The sequence below is a fragment of the Polyodon spathula genome, chromosome 25, assembly GCF_017654505.1.
Source record: "Polyodon spathula isolate WHYD16114869_AA chromosome 25, ASM1765450v1, whole genome shotgun sequence".
In the NCBI taxonomy this organism is placed as follows: Eukaryota; Metazoa; Chordata; class Actinopteri; order Acipenseriformes; family Polyodontidae; genus Polyodon; species Polyodon spathula.
Window position 1 is genome coordinate 17144337 of NC_054558.1, and position 17988 is coordinate 17162324.

Consider the following 17988-nt stretch of genomic DNA (forward strand, 5'->3'; position numbering starts at 1 on the left):
AAGTATTACGAAGTTGACCAAAGCGTGATGATGTAACACTTGATCTCTGTATTCAATTGGCAACTTGAACGACTTCTAATTCAAGCTGATCTCTCAAACATACATTTCAATGAAGACATTTAAGTTGAGAAATTTTGTATGTTTACCATAAAACATAAGTTTCAATGTATGGATGCCCAAGGAGGTCCAACAACTTTGACTGAAACCAAGCTATAATTGCAATCAATGAGAGGTCTACCTAAGGTTATCCTCAGATAAAACTGGCTTGGTTCTAGATAGAGAACCATGTAAAATACTGTATGAAAATAGAGAAAAACACATGTCAAAACTGCATGATCATCCAATCCTATTCTCCTTTAGACCAGATTGCATTTTATAATTCAATAAGTGTAAGTAAGTGTAGATTACGATTTTGGTTTATGCAGAGTATAAAACAAGCAGGATGAAGACAGCAATGGCCCGTGTGATTCATGGGACACACATAAAATCCCTGGTCAGGTTCGTTTCTGTTAAACGTCCTTGAGCAAGAAGTGCAACATTGAAAGAGAAGACGAATAAACACTGCTCATGAAAGTGGAGAGATGTGTTGTCTCAAGGCAGTGACTCACTCATTCTTGAAGAGCAAGACTTGCAACCTAATGAGAAACTGAGGAGGAAAGACTGAAGACACTTCATCTACATGGAGTTTTGCATGTGTGCTTCCGTGTCAAGTCAAAGCTGAGGGTCAACAGCAATGGGTACACTGAGCAGGCTGCCTGAGCTTCCCTTGATTAAAAGGATACTCCTCATCACTGCCGAGTCACTAGTTCTATACTTCGAAATGCTGCTGCTTTGCTCTCTTTAGGTTTGTTAACAGTCTGAACCCAAGGTCTACACCAGATTAAATATCTAATACACCAGTTTCAACTCAATAATATCCAAGTAGTTTAAAATGACATTGAAGCAATAACTTTAGGGCTGAACAGGTAGATCTTAAAAACGGCATCATAATTAACAACCAACTGCATGTCGGAAATCAATATCCGTTACTATTTAGCTGTTTCCCCCTCGAGTATGTCAATCATTGTCTGACAGCTGCCAACAGAAGAACAAAAACACGAACAAGAAATTACAGCAAGTGTTTAAAGATGTAATTTCTGCTCAGGGATCAGAAGGGAGAGCAGAGAAGAGCTTCTTATATAGTCAAACTAGTCATTTAGAAGCAGTAATAAAGCCCAGGGAGGCCATGTACCAAATAATGAAAAAGATCAGGTGTCAGTACCTAAAGTGATTATAGCTCCCCTTTACTGTACCATAGTAAAAGCATAACAAAGTGTAATAAAACACAGTGAAAGAATGGTAAATCATTGTAATGAATAGCAAGGCATGGTAATGCACATTAACAAACATAGTACAAGCAGCACATGTGATACACGATTTTCAGGTTATCTGCTGTTAAAGATAAAAGGAATCTCAGTTGGCAAGTGGGTTTTCATGTAGTGTCACACTTCCTTGGTCATTTTACCCAGAGAAGGACACTGTCCCCACCCCTTCAACGCCTTCTGCAGCGTCATTAACCAAATCAGCTACCACTTGTTTCAACCCTGAAGATGCTGGTTAGGTGAAATGACCTAGCAATTGAGACTTCCTGAGAGCAAGGCAAGGAAACTGGGAAATTTATAGCCTGGCGCAGTACCAGATATCGGCCCATCTTTTCAAAGGGTTTCCTCCATTCTTTAAAAAACACATTGAGAGGGCTTAAGAGAGCTTGAAATATATCATTTAGCTGTTTGGTTCTAGGTATCTGAAATGAGCAGGTGTTTTACCTCTTTTAGTAGTTAAGATTGGAGCAAACACTTAAAATATGGCCCTTCATATTTATTACAAAACTGCACACAACACTTTTGTAGCTAACGGAAGCGTACAACAGGTAAGATTCATGGAAAATGTTAGCGAATATTAAGCTATTCATTTCTTATTCTACACTAATTTATATATGATAAAAGATCACCTTGTTCATCATACTGATAGCTTGTGAATTTACAGCTGTGTATAATACTAGCACACTTGTTATAAAAGAGAGCAAAATATGAAGAACCAAGGTGCTAGCAGATGAGCTGTGATCTGTTCCAAGGAAGATTGCTACACTCACTAAACTGGCAGCCTGATACTGCAGCTGTACTACGACCTACAGAGCAATCGATTTCCCAAGCAAAATCTATATTACTTTTGTGGATACGTATATTCAAGCAGCCATTACAAATTCCATTTACTTTTAATGCACCGCCAATCAGGTCCCTTCAATATGCGGTAAAGTGCAATTTATTCATTCATTCCCATTCGCCTGCAAAGAGGTAATCAAGCAACAACTCCGATTCTCAATCAATCAAAAGCGATGTACAGCAGTGGAGCGACGCAGAGGCAGCAGAAACTGAATTCAATGTAAAACTACTCCAATCACCCTGGTGCTACTCAAAGTGACTGGGGTGTCTGGCAGTCTAGAAAAAACACAATTGTAATAAAAAAAAGTGTGTTTTAGAAAGTTCTAGAAATGCGTTCGAGTTCATCTTTGCCCTTGCCCTATAATAACCCCATATCTTATATAACTTGTTTTTGTCACGTTTCTATAACTTGTTTTGGTTAGAATGTTCTAGGGAAAGGAATAGTTTATTCAGAGGGCCGAGCCTCGAGGGAGTGATCTGGCCAGTTACTCTCTCGCATGCAAAAGCCTAACTTGGTAAGTTATAAAGGACGGGGTTCTCCTCTGCTCTGATGAGAGTCAGCCGTGAGGATTAGCGCGCAGTCCTGCTCGGTAATTTCTTGGAGACAGCTGCTTTCTCTTACCAGGGTCGAAGGGCTCTCCCGATCCGCTTGGAAGGGTAAGAATTAGTTCAGTTGCGTCTCATGGATTGTATTGATCTGTGATTAATATAATCTTTGTATGTAACCTTGTTGGGTTATGTCCCGCTAGGGATATCGTTATTCGCAGTATAGCATCGGTGTATGTAACTGCGTGTGTGTGTGTGAAATAATAAAGGACCTTTTAAAATTACTCTGTGAAGTAATTGTCTTATTTACTTCCACATCAACTTCCTTTTAAATTTAAAGTAATTAAATTTCACACAACAACAATCAAGACCTTACATGAGATTACATGAAATGTATTTAATAACTGGTTTTATTTACAGTAGAACGTCACAGTTACGAACTCCTTCAGAATGGAGGTTGTTCGTAAGTCTGAAATGTCCGTAACTCTGAAAATCAGTTTTCAATGGTTTCAATCAATGTGGATACCTGCTATCTACAGCCTAACCTGGCGATTATACAAGGATACAACACAGTAATGCAATACTCACGTTGTTATAACGTCCTTAAAAATGGTACTATAAAATGTAAAAAGGTTTAGTTGAAGTTACCTTTGAAATTGTAACTGTACCAAAAACACAGACTTCAATATCCAGGAAAACAAGGGTTAATGTAGTGCTTGTTTTTGTTTTATACAAAATGCATTCATGCAGCGTGCTTAGTCATTCAACCTCCTTTGGCTTGAAAAAAACATTTAAAACTAAACTCTTCTTAGTTAAATTGCCTGTATTTACTTTGAAATCTGCCTCACCTTTGTTTGGAGCGATTTGTTGGTACAGTAATTTTCTCTACTTCATGTCCAGCACGCCACTTATAAGAGTGCCTATCTGGTTCTACTGTCCGCTTGATCGAGTGACCGCATACCGACGACTGAAAGTGGGCTTTTCGGTTGACCAGTCAGTTCGTAAGTTTGGTGTTCATAGCTCTGAGGTTATACTGTAATTGGAAAAAGCCAAATCAACAAAGTTCTATAACCACAATAAATGTGCACAAAACTTTTGCAGCTTTCCCATAGTAATCTGCTTTACCAGATCTCTCTGGCCTTAATAATACTAACTCCTGCTTTACTACACTTTGCTATGCTTATACTATGGTAAACTTTTGAAGGGTAGACAGGAGATTAACTATTCCGCAAGTGCATCAAAGTACACAGAGGGGGGTTCCAGTATTCTAGTAGTTGGTGGTTATTTACTCTACCCCTGATCAGTGTGGAGCTGAAGTTTTAAAACAAGACTATATAAAAGGGCCCATTTCACATTTCTGTCTTGTGTATCTTTGCTAAAAACAGTTAGAAAAAGAGGGAATTTGCCTTTAACAGATACCCTGTTTGCATCTTTCATTAAAAGACAACAGAGAGTTAAGAAATTGTCCGCCCCCAACATTTCCTATCCTCTAAATTGCCTTGTAACATATAATTTTATTCAGGAGAATGAATTTGGAGAATTTGCCAGTTTTACGTAGTTAGAATTATGCTGAGTGAATAGCATTATTTGTGTTTTTTTTAACATGGCAAGGGTCCTATGCAAATAGAGGGCTTCTAATGACATAGCTAGTGTGTGCTTCTGTTTTATTTGGTAGCCAATTTCCTTTAGCTATTTAAATAACTTCATTGGTAATGAATGAAGTGAAGCACTTTTAGTATTGACTTGTTGACAGGAGTGCAGGAGACACTTACTGTGAAGTGAAGCTGCCACTCATACAGTAGGTTCTCAGGGGGAATTCACTCATAATGCGATTCTAAATATGGAAAACATGTGGGGTCAAACACACAGGTACATGAATGCAATACTGCCCTGTAGATTGAGCTCTGCAATACAGCAATAGAATTATCCCATTTAAAGGAGTGGTGACCCAGGTTTTAAATTCTTACCCTCCATTAGCAATAGCAAGGGCCCCATCTGAGTCTATTTAAGATTGCTATTGCTATTTAAGAGTTTTATTTTTTCCAGAGCATGGGTAAAATCAACCTTTATGCTTAAAAAAATTTAAAAAAAACTTTTTTATGCCATTGAGAAAAGTCTCATTTAGAGAAACCCCTTCATCATATTCGACATGCAACAAAACTTGCACCTATTATTCTGAGCTCTGCCCCTCTCCTGCTCAAGCACAGCTGGACTCACTGGAGGCACTAATTTCAAAGAAGGCACTTTGAATGACAGGCACTGCAGCTGGCAAATGAAAGTGCACAGTTGGTCTTGATGATTGACAGTCATTTAAATGAAAAAGAGCATTGTAGCGCTGCTTCGACCAATGAGATCTGTCAGAACAGGATGAAATGACTGACAGTGAAACTACACTAGCCTATTAAGGAACCACTGATTTGACAAACAGAGACCCCTAGCCATTCAGAGTGGAATGGAGGCGGGGCAAACAGCAAGTACGAAAACACAGACTAGAGATGACTTCTTAATTATTTTTGGAAAAAAAATAATATTAAAATAGTGGATGGTTTTACTGATGTTTATCCTGTATAAATGTATGTCAGTCAAACTTATATTTTTGGGGAATTTGATGTTTAACGAGCTTTATCGATTACAATCGAAAAGTAGCAATCAAGCCTAATATAGATGTATCTTGCTGTTGCTTCCTGCTGCCTTATTAATTCATGAGCTGTTGTTCCAAGTCACTTCAATGGTGTAGCTGCAAAAATGTCTATCTGTGACCTACAGTAAATATACCAGGATCTAGTGGTTTACTTACAGCATTGTATCTGAAATATTTGCAAATGTTAAATTAATGTAAAATAAATGATAATGAAGTCAATACAAAGCAATAGATTTCAAAGCACCGGTCAGCACTCCTTGTGAAGCAACCGGGGGGGGAAAAAAACAGATTTTACTCATTAAAACAAAAACATTGCAGGCAATGACAGCTGATGGGGCCAAAGCAATAACAGACTGAAACAGAGCTTACTGGCTTGGTGAGGAAGGAGACAGCTTACTCCAATTTGAATGCTTATTTTCAATTTGACTTATGTTTTTTTCTGGCTCTTTAAATGGCCAACTGGTTGTCAAATTTCAGACAGCAGTTAAGATGGATTGGGGGGGGGGGGGGGGGGGGGGGGGGAGTTCTGGCGCTGCATGGCTGTTTAGAAGTCAGGAACGTTGGCGATGCACATTCCTAGGCATGGCAATCTGTCCTGCAGCACACACCAAAGTGAGGATGATTCAAGGGAGGGGGTTGCAGGGCTCTGTGAGTTTCCTTTCTCCAGTCTCCTCTGTGTAACTCATGCCTGGTTATTAGCCAAAGTATAACTGACAGCCCATGTGAGCTACCTCGTCACGTCAGCAATGTCCTCTTTCAGCCTCCTCACTCAGAGAGCACTCTGCCATCGCTATCAATTCCTTCAGAATGCTTCTTGGAGCCTACAACTGACTTCAACGCCGGGCTAGCAGGCTCTGTTTACACGTGGCAGAATAGGCAAGGACCCAGAATGTTCTGAACTGAAACGCCCTTGTTTACAGTCCTGAACTTCCTCAGTGTATCATTTTAGGGTCTGCATTCTAAAAAAAGGGGCCCCTTACACGATGACTGTGTCCATCCATCTGTTTGTCCATCACCCTATACCGGGTGAACACAACAACTGCCTTGGTTTTGCGCCTAGCCTCATATGTAAACTTGTAAAAGAAGCATAATCATAAGAGACAAATATCCTTTTTTTCTGTTAACACAATCTGACAGTACAGCATCCTGACTGATTAAAACAAATAGATCTCTGCGAAATAAATAACTGCTGAAAAAATGCAAATCAACCCATTTCCAGCCCTCATTGAAAATGAAAGAGGTCTTTGCTTCGTTAAAACTAGATGTTAGTCATCGATCATCACAGTTGCCTCTGGGAGGTAGTTTGCTATAAAATGGCATCTACTGCAGTGCACACTTGAGGAATTGCTCCCCGGATGTTCTAGTTTCGATCTGCACAAGACTGAAGAAAGTGAGGAAAGCATGAAAGCTGTTACATCCAGCACTGGAGGAATCTAGTTCAGTTTTGACACTTTTTAAAAGCATGTGTCAGACATGTGTCATTTTAGTCAACAACATGATTCTATTCCTTACCTACCACTCTTCTACCAGTTTAATGTAGTATACCCAAAAGCAATCCTAAAGCATAGAAAGAGCAGAACAGGTAAAACATTGATAAACGGTGGTAAAAGCACAGAATAAGTATGTGAAAAATATGGTGTCTCGAAGCCTTGTCATTCCGTTTCTGGAAAACTTTGAATTATAATTTGAGCTGAGATTTGAAGATAAAATGACAAAGATGTTTGTTTTTATTTGTTTTTTTTTTCATCAGAAAGTTTTTCTAATCAAAATCTCATCTGTGTCCATTGAGGACATTTTCAATTCTCAGCTCAAAAACTTAAGCCAAAGTTAAAAAGCAGGTTGTCTACAGCCAAGATTCAGAACACTGCTGTAAACTGGAATATGGGAAAAAGTACACCAAGAGGTCCTCAGCTGCTATGTTAATTACACAGAGAATCGCGAGGGTCTGGAATCAACTCCCCAGTAATGTTGTTGAAGCTGACACCCTGGGATCCTTCAAGAAGCTGCTTGATGAGATTCTGGGATCAATAAGCTACTAACAACCAAACAAGCAAGATGGACCGAACGGCCTCTCGTTTGTAAACTTTCTTATGTTCTTATGTTCTAATGACTTAGGCCAAATGCTGTTGTTTTTCATTATTGCTGTGGTTAGAAAGCCATGCTTAAAACCTGCTTTAAAATGACACTAGCATGATATTAAAGTCATCACCCTCATGGGAAAAGAGTAATCACAAATCACATGAAATGGTAAATTGTCTCAGCTTCAGACACATTCTCACAATGTGGGGCTGCAACTCTTTAGAATACCCATGAGACCCACGCTGGAACACTTTTCTACAGCACATGAGGTTTATGCCTCACCAACAGCTGGCTTGACCTTAATATTATTAATAATGTATTCAGAATGTATAGTATTGATTATTTATGGACTCAAGTAAAACAGCTACAATTGAAATGGTGCAGGGGTACAACAGGTCTGCTCCAGATTTCCATACAGGTCACAGATTTTGATGGTATCCTGGCATTAGTTTTGCTGTGGATTTTACTTGTATTACACAGTAATCGTAAGCCAGAACTATTAAACCCTCAACAGTGAAGAGAACCCTTTTGTGTGCAAGTCATTGCAATGTCTTCAAAGCCTGCATTTGAATCCTGTGACTGTTCATGTTGAATGGGCTGTTTCCAGGTCAGGGGGCTAGCTTTGCAGCAGAGCCAGTGTGAGCAGTCTCTCTCTGTTGTGATCACAGTTATGTTGAGTCTCACTTGGCAATGGATTTCAATAAAGTCGATTTCATCAAATAATAAACATATGGCAGCCTGCTTCAAGAAAGAGTAGGCTGAAAAATCGAATTAACTCAGACTTCTGATGCATATTAGGATATTACTTAGACACACACGGTAGTCACAAATGGAACATTAACATACATATTACCTGCCAAGGTCGTCAAACCAAATATGTATGAAAAAAGCAGATTCTCGTGTTATCCCAGTACGTACAGACAGACAGACAGGTATTTTTAGCTGCCCACAGGCATTTCAATCTTTTCAAAGCAATTCTGTTTGGACGGCCGTAGAGACTTCACAGGCAATAACACATATCTCCTGGCCTTTCTCAGTCCTGACGTGTGATTGATCTGGCTGAGATAGCTTCAATCTGCCAGGCAGCCTTTCGGAGATGAGATATTTGAGGGCAATTTTGACCCTAGGCCAGTGCTGCAATGCACTGAGGTGTCAAATACATTCAAATTCAATATGAGTTATTGGAAACGCTTTAACTGACATGAAAAACACAGGTGTACCGCACTGCATAGAACTTTGAGCCATTCAGGGTTTTACTGTGAGCGAACTTTGTCTCACCTGAGCTTTCTGTAGTCGATGGCAAATTGAAATCTCTGAACACAGCAGTAACAGAGTGTAGCAGTATGCTAAAACAGCATAGAAAAAAGCACTACCCTTAAGAGAAATTAGAGTGAACAGGAGGCTAAAATACAAAATAGTTTAGTAAACAGACACTGATGAATTATATATTGTGGTGTAAAACGGAACATTATGGTACTTACCAGCTTTCCATTGCAGTGTGTTGGTATATTTTGGACCTCGTCTACTCTACTATTCATCAATCCATTAAAATATTCTGTAATATTTCATCAATTAAAATGATGCAATATATCGTACTGCATATATTCTTAGTACAAATGAAGTCGTCTGAATTCAGTATTCGTTTCTTGGATGTATAGCTAATATTAGGGGGATTTAAACTGAGATAGCCTGTTTTCAGACTTGCGTCGTACGCCTGCGCTGTGGTGTCTGCTGTACTCTACTCCAGGCACACGCCAAAAGACTAGTACTAGTCTTTCTTGTTGGTGGTAATTATGCAGCGTATTTTAGTGGCAGCCTAAAATTGAAATAAAAACTTGACTCAAGAAAAGGAATTAACTAATAATGCATGTGTAGACACCAAATGTAAAATAATAATAATAATAATAATAATAATAATAATAATTTGAGGGCGAATCTTAAAAACAATATATTGCGGTTCCCAAAAGACACTATAATGTAAAATAAACAGACTATTTTCTTTCATGGTTTATGAGTTAGAAAACACTGTTAAACCACCGGATAAATTAACTCATACAAAGCACCGGTTTAGCTTTTTTTTTTTTTTTTTTTTAAAGACATTGAGCCATTTAGACTGACTGAAATTTTAATGCTTTCATTTGCATAACGTGCAGACAGACAGTGAAGTTGTGTTAGATGCATTGCAACAACATGTGTAAATAATGTATACGGTAATGCTGAATCCGCAACTAGTACTGTAATATACAAACGTATTGTTCATACGCCACCTCAATGTAATTAGAAAGGCTGACTGCATTGCAATATACGTGCAGCGTACCATCATCACATTCCCATCAATGTGGAGGCTTGATACAAAGCCACACGCCCCCTCTCAAAGAAAATCGTGCCGGTGTAATTGATGAAAGGAAAAGGATTCGCTGACATGGAAAATCAAATTGTAACCAATAACACAATCAATTTATGAGCGGAATAAACATTTTGTGTTTTTTTTTTTTTTTTTTTTTTTTTTTTTTTTGCTCTGGCTATGAGATCGTGATGGGTCATATTAATTTAATGTTTTTTTGTTGTTTTTTTACTGATGTAAATAACCACAAAATAGACTAATTTATTTCAAATTCTCACCCCACTGCGACTACTTCAACTTGTTAACACGGTGTATATATTATACAGCTATTACAAGCTGCAGCTTTCTTCCCAATCCACCAATTAACAATATTTGGATTGGTAAACCAAATGCATTGATGTTCTTTTGTTTTTTCATAATCCACTTACCTGTCTCGGCTCAGGTGTCGGGATTCGATTAGTCAGTGTGATGTGAGGTCTAATTTTGCAAAGTTCAGGAGTGAGCGGAGAAGGCGGCCGTCCACTGCGCATGCAGCAGCTGTCTTGCGGATAATCTGTTTGTTGAGTGTGAGAAGCGGCAGTTGTCTGCTGTTAGCACCTCTATGGTGTGTACAAGCACCGTCTCTCCTGCCCACGAACGAGCCCTGCAGGACGGGCGTTGTGTGAATGACAGACCCCTGAAACTCGGCGCTGGAAACCCTCCCCCGTCACTTCCACCCCCGTCACAGCCTTTTCTGTAAAATTAATTCATCGATTATTGCAATCCTTTTTATATACATTAAATGACTCCAGTCAATCTACCATTTTAAAACCCGTGTTATTTATTAGTGCGCCTGATTATTCATGGTGGGACTGTGACATTTGATGTGCAGTAAATTCAGAGCAACACCCTTAACAAGTATTCACAGTGGGGGTTTCAGTTCTCACGAGCTGCTGCTTCTCATACCCCCATTAAGCATGAACACACTGTGTCTTTCTCCATTCAATGAATTTACTTACCTGCAGGAATTAAACATACTAACACATTACGTGAGGTCACATGTAATCAACCTGAATTCCTTAACCCTTCTTAAATATTTATTTTCCAGAATTCATTGGGCTAAATAGGTGAAAAGTTCTATTTGTTAGTTAGCTACAACCTTGGAGGGAATGGGACAGGGAGACGAGCGCAGAGCAAGCTCAAAGTTAGGTGGAGACAGGTTGTGAGGAAAAAAACAAAACAAACAACTCATTCTCAAACAAGAGCCCAGAACCACTCATAATGATTGCAAACCTCGTCAAATAGGAAGGGAGTGTTTTTTACATTTACACAGTGGGACTGAGAGTGGAACTGCATTTAGACAAGGCTGTAAGGCTGCTATGTCAGGAGTGATCTCAGGGGGGAATGGGAGTATGCCTCTCGGAATAAAGAAGTTTTTGTTTAGGTGGTCTTGAGGCACTAACATATTGCGCTGTGCCTGCCGCGTGTGACGCTTTGCTTGAGCACAAACTGTGCGAGGAGTGTCGGAAAGGAGACTGTAATGGTGGGCGGTCTGCGTTTACAGTCAATCTGCTGTTAATCCACTTATTGTGCTTGACAAGTCTACAGAGACTGTATTCTTTTCCATTGTGCGGTGTATCTATCAAAGGGGTGCTTAAATTTCACAGACGTAACTGTTGAACGGTGACGTTTCTGTTTTTGTTGGGTTTTTTTTCACTGCAACAAAATCAACATTTTTAATATGTTCCAAGGGGAAACATTTAAGCAGATTTGAAGTTTAGTATTACATTTTAAGACAGTTCTGTCCTATACAGTCCTGTTGAAAATGCCAACCCTTTATTCAATACAGTATAGTGTTTGGACTTTCTCAGATCAGTGATATGTTCAGAGTACTGATTGTATTCCCTACCATTCTAAAAATGCCTTGTCTAATCTTGGTTTTCTGGGGTTTTTTGTGCTTGTATTTCATCAGAACGTTCTAATAACCATTAAATAAAACATAGAGACAGCTATAAATGTTTTACACAGTTATCATGAAACGCTGATATTGAAGTCTGGATTCTACAGCTGCTTTCCACATACATTAGCATGGTTTGGTAAATCAATTTGGACTAGCGGGGTAAGGATTAGTGAGAGTCTACTCCAGTGGTACTCAACTCTGGCCCTCGACATTCATTCCAGTCCTGGTCTTTATGCCAAGCATGTCCTAAATTAGTTAATTACTTCTTAGCAGCTTCAATTAACCACATTAGAACCTGCTCAGAGTAAAAACCTGGACTAGATTGGATCTCGAGGGCTGGAGTTGAATACCACTGGTCTACAAATAAAGTTATTGTGTAGAATTTTCAGAAAATCGATTTTTAATCTAACTTTAAATAGTTTACTGTTTGTGCCTTTAAAGACAAAACAAGATATACAATTTTGATTGGGGTGAATGTGACCTACAGCACCGGAACGGACTAGGTACCAGGAAGCATCTTTTATTGTAGAAATTTGCCAACATGACTGTCCTTGCTACTGTGGCACCTGCTCGACACGCACACACCCTCTATCATGTATTTTTGAAACACCTTTCTAGAATGATCTTCGGATTTCTCCATTTCTGCTAGCCTGTTTGCTATTGTGCTGCTCCCGCAGCTTTATAGTGCTGTAGGGATCACATGACATATCACGTGATCAGCCTAATTTGTAATTCAGGGCGATGCCAAATCCAGTCGGGTAGACATGTCTGATAAAATTGTGTAAATTGAACTACCTTTTACACACAGTCTGTTAGACACTGGCAGCACATCACCACAGTTACTTGTTCCCATGGCAACACACAGGATAGCATGGTCTAGGATGGACCGGTCACTGGTGGGTTAAGACAGGGGGGTTCGAGCCTAGTGCCAAGAGAGAATGATTTTTGATCACATTAAAATGCCATTTTAATGTGTTTAGTAGCTTGACAAACAGCACCATAAGCGACACAACCTGGAGGCTGAGAGCTCTAGTGGAAAGCAATGTAGATTTAAAAATTAATGTGTATGACATGGTTGTGCCAGAAAAACGTACTTATAGTTGCCCCTGAGGAATGCATGCTGGGTAAAAATAGTTTCTAGGCTGGGATTTAATTTGTTACCATGGTGGCACTAGTAGTACTAAATAACACGTGTTTAATTGTAAATAGGTTTTGATAAATAAAACTGCTAAAAATTGGCAAAAACTAATTTTTTTTTTTGTTATATAGCCGTGCAATAATTCCTTCCCAGTCAAAACCTTTATTCAGCTGATACTCGTGTGGTGTACGTGTGAATTCAGTTGGTCGAATAAAAGGTTGTTTTCATCAATTAAGAAGAATTGATATGAATTAAGAACAAGTTATGTTCAAGTGTGAAAATGGAACTTCCCATATTCTACTATTTTAACATAATTTGATGAAATCATATTTATATCTGGTGTACACGGCACAAAATGTGGTAAACGGCAGTGCATTTAATTGAATAGCCTACAAATGCTGACAGGGCTAAAATCTGAACTGTGCATAGTGGATTTAAATTTTATAAGCCCAGTAACCATTCATATTATGCTGAGCGTAAGAAAAGACATAAAAGGATTCTATAATTTTACATCGTAAAGATAAAATGGTCATCATTAAAATAAGCAAGTATAATGTCTGAAAATGTATTGTTCCCCACACATTTATAGAATATGCAGAATGCTAATGTAAAATATTTAGGTGGAAAATTAGAAGAGTTTTCTGCTTTGAAGGATTTTTTGATTATACCATAGGAGACTTCTCAAGGCAGTGCACACAGTTGCAATGTTTTCACTACATCTCCCAGGTAATTAATCAACTGAAGGTAATTTATTTTACTGTCCAACATCCACTCTATCTGAGGAACAATCTCCAGCCTGCCATCTGAGTGTTGAAAGTGAACGGCAAGTAAGAGTCCCTTTGGAACTGCTGCCATCATTGCTATAACTGTGCAAACTGGTTGAAAGGAACTTTTATTTAGACAGAAGTGTGTAGCAACAGGAGGGTCAGAAGGCAAACTGGGAATGCAGTGCAGTCAGTGATACTATTGAAGCAATGCCCACTGAATGAACACCAGCATGTACTGGATACTGTGAGGCGTGTATGCAGGCACCCATCCACACACCCAATGCCATGATGCATCATGTGTTAGTGTCTGTGGTGATCCCACACCATATTGACACTCTATTGGGAAGATACAGGGAATTTTGACGCCCTTTCCCAGCACAGTCAGTTCTGTCGGATATTTGTATTTTACCATCACCTGGCTGACCCAAACCCAATACCTCTTTAGGGGTCCCAGGCTTAGGGGATTTAATGTTTAATATATACATCCCTGAATATCCCTTAAATGCACAGTGTAGAGAAGAGATTCAAATCCAATCGCAGTAACACAGTATACAGAATCAACTGCAAGTACCAATATTAAACGCAAAAGCAAATCTTGAGTAATCAATTCCAATGTATAAAACGGCTTGGTCAAACAGAGCACCCTCATTGGTTAGGGCCCAAGTAAAAACCCTCCCACAATCACTCCGGTGACTTCATTTCCATATTTTATTTCTTAAGCGCAATAACACACCGGAAGCGTGGTAGATTTCATGAAAATCACATCCCGCCGTGGCCTCTTGCATGCCTAAAGAAGCCCCAAAAAATCTACCAATTGCTTAAGAATATCCAAAACACATTGTTTCAAAGGGTGATGTGTGCATCATGTAGCACATTGTCAGTGCATATGTGCATTAAATAACTTGACCTCCAAACACATCATTGTATAAAATTATTTTTTTATTCGTATGTTTAGTGTTGATACATTACAAACAGACTTTTTTTTTTTACTCTGATAACGTGAATCAGTAAGAATCACAGCGCATCTAGCAAAGCAATTGAGCTAATACCCACATAACAGTATGAATATAGAAAACAAAGGATCAACATTCACAAACATATCTGTAAATTAAAACAAGTACATGTTTAATCTAGTGTAAGTATACTACATGATGTAGAAGGACAAAAAGACAATACCGAACTCAATTGTAATTCATTTGTTATCTCAATTAGGTAAAAAGGATGGCGTATGGTGATCAGCAACAATTCACTTTGCAGACACAAATAAACCTTAAATATTGGTATTAGGGTTTAATTATTTTAAGAAAGTGTGGTCTCCTCTACGTAGTACGGTATTGATACACAAGATAAGAATTTAAAAATACATAGTCAGTTTGCATTGCATTTTGGATCTTTTTTTATTTATAAAGACATCCAAGGCGATAAAATTCACATTTAATGTCAGGTGTCGATTACTGGCTGAAGGGCTTGTTAACAAGAAAGTGCTGGTTGAATAAAGCTGAAGAAATAAACAAGAAAAAATGTACTGCATTTTTTAAACGTATGGGAGCAATGGAATACTAACCGCTATCCCTCATGAGATACAGACTTGTGGAGGACAGGACTCCAGTCACTGCCTCAACAAGAGTGACATCTGGGATTGCACTGCACTGCTTTGCTGTGAAAACACACCCAGAAACTCAATGCACAGAAACTCGATTTGGCAGATGGAGGAAAACAAGATTCTTGGCCCTGTACACAACACCTGTAAGAGTTACAACGTTGCCTGCTTAAATGGATATTGCTGGTTTCAAGATGTCCAATCGGCTCTAATCTTGGACTACCTTACCTAAGGTACCACTAGGTAACACTATGTAACACAATTTTTGTTCCTGGGTAGTAAGTGTTAATTCCTAATTGCTTATGCCTCAAAAGTATAGAAAATGGCTATTATTCCCCACAAACTTTGCTTTTGTGAGCAGGACAGTGATATTTCAAAATATCACTATTTCCAATGGGAAAACGGGCAAATGTGTGTCTTTTCGTTCACATAAAGTCAGAAAAAAACAACATATGAATCCAAATTAACATGTATTTATACTAAAGTAATACAAAAATGACTACAAAAGATTTAGAAGTGAGCAGTTTTTCGAGATTTACGATTATACTGTAATCTCGAAAAGACACACATTTGCCCGTTTTCCCATTGGAAATAGTGATATTTTGAAATATCACTGTCCTGGTCACAAAAGCAAAGTTTGTGGGGAATAAAAGCTATTTTCTATACTTTTGAGGCATAAGCAATTAGGAAATAACACTTACTATCCAGGAACAAAAAAAAATGTAATCTAAGATTAAAATCTGCCAAAAACATCTGCGTTTTATCTTTATTGTAAATATATTCACCATAAGAGTTAGCATTTTCCTAATACTTAATTTCCTACCTGTTTAATATCCTATCATATGATCCAAGCATAAACAACAAAATTATTATATAGAACACATGCATTAGGATACCGAACAGATAAGAAATCTAAATATGGAGATGAAATAAAAAGTATCCCTTTAATATGGGCAACGTGGCTTTAAAAAGTCAGTTTCAGGGTGGCAACTGCTGTGGATTCTGTTCTTGCATCGCGAGAAGTGATGTCCTTTGAGGCAGAGATTCTGCAAAGAAAATCCCTTTTGTAGCCTTTTCTCACAAAGCCCTTAGACACCTTATTTAAAATATAAACTACTTCTCTAGTAACACACTTTCAAATTAGTCACAGCACAGCTTAACACACATCTTAAAGTTAGGGATACTGAACGTTAATGCTAAATGGGGTAGTTTTGCACAGGAGGCTGCACAATTCCAGGAGAGTGCTGCAGCTACAATATCCCTTTTATCTTTTTAAATGCATGTCCCAAATAACAAGATAACACATGTGAAATGAACCCCCAATATTTATGAAACATTAAACACAAAACATATAGATTAGCTATCTAAACAATTCCACTAATGGTTACTGGTATACTTTTTAATAAAGGAACAATGGGAGGTACATTACAATCCACAATATTATTGGGGACTCATTAGTAAATAAATAAAATAACCAACAATGACAAACTGACAGCCAGTACCACAAAAGGCGTCTCAGAAAAGCATTAAAACAGAGGAGGTGTAAAAAAAGCAGAATGCCTCTCCCTTGATGGCTCACACATACATATGCCTTCAAGGTTGCACAAAGCCTGCCTATCACAAAATCTGACAAGACTGGAGACATGTGGGTTCCTTTTGGGTGGAATTTGCTGGAAACAATTAAATTGAGGAGAAAACTCTCCCAGCTTGTATATCCTGAATCCCCTGATCATTACTGACAGGCACTGCCAGGGCTCCTTTAAACTAGCGCTGTGCTGACATCCACGAATTGCCATGTATACAATAATAAGCAGCCTGTTTGCTTGATGACTATTGGGGATATCCTATCCATGATCGTCATGTCACAAACTAACTGAAATCTGCGGTCCTGCACAAAGAGGTTATGAAAGCGATATTCTGAAATGTGCTGACAGCAGTGTTGTAAGACCTACGCAAACATGGTGGAGCAAAATAGCTACAGAGGCATCTTTTTCCTTGAGGGAAAGCAAAAAAAAAAAAAAAAAAAAAAAAAAAAAAAAAAAAAAAAAAAAAAAAAAAAAAAGGTTCTTTTTTGTGTTTATTTAATGCCGCATTATACTGATGAAATCACCACCATCCATTTGATGGACAGTTGCTGGACAATATTCAGGGCAACATACTTCAGTTGTGCTACTGTTTCAATAGCCTGTACTATAAAGCAATTAACATTTCCCCAGAAATATCCATTACTGCTGCAAAGTGGGTTGGCCTCTGTGTTTCAGTGGACTAAATCCTATCGCTACCTACTGTATGGTAGCAATAGGCCAAAGACAAAAACCATTGGGTTTAATTAGTAACATGTAACAGAGTAATATACTGCAGATGGGTTATTAAAAAAAAAAAAAAAAAAAAAAAAAACACCAATGTACAGCACATTCATAACAGTAAACCTATGCAGTAAACAGGAATAGACAGAGAGACGAAGTCTGGTACAGTCTCACCACAATACAGTCTTTTTTTTTTTTTTAATGCTGCCAGTTACGGGACAGGATATTATCAACATGGACCGTCAGTAGTTTAATGCATTAATATAGATCATACACCTTGGTTATTTATTTGTATTGTTTTTCCTTGAAGTGGTGTATTATTTTCATTTAGTGTATTTCTCTCATGCTTTTTATTTCTATGTGGTTTTCTCCTTACATACTAGCAGAACATTTGGCCACCAATGATGAATAATGTGACAGAGAGGGA

The 17988-nt window shown here is 38.3% G+C and overlaps 1 protein-coding gene across 6 annotated transcripts in view; it reads right to left on the reverse strand.

Moving 5' to 3' along the window:
* LOC121299880 (rabphilin-3A-like) overlaps nucleotides 1-10672 on the reverse strand; it is a 79453-nt gene extending 68781 nt beyond the window's left edge. For 2 of the 6 annotated variants that reach the window (XM_041228069.1, XM_041228060.1), the window contains exon 1: nucleotides 10240-10670. The gene's annotated coding sequence lies outside the window, so the exon portion shown is untranslated. Of the gene's footprint in view, nucleotides 1-10239 lie in introns of all 6 variants that reach the window. The other 4 variants (XM_041228067.1, XM_041228066.1, XM_041228068.1 and 1 more) reach the window with 4 other exon arrangements.
* Nucleotides 10673-17988: the final 7316 nt, after the last annotated feature.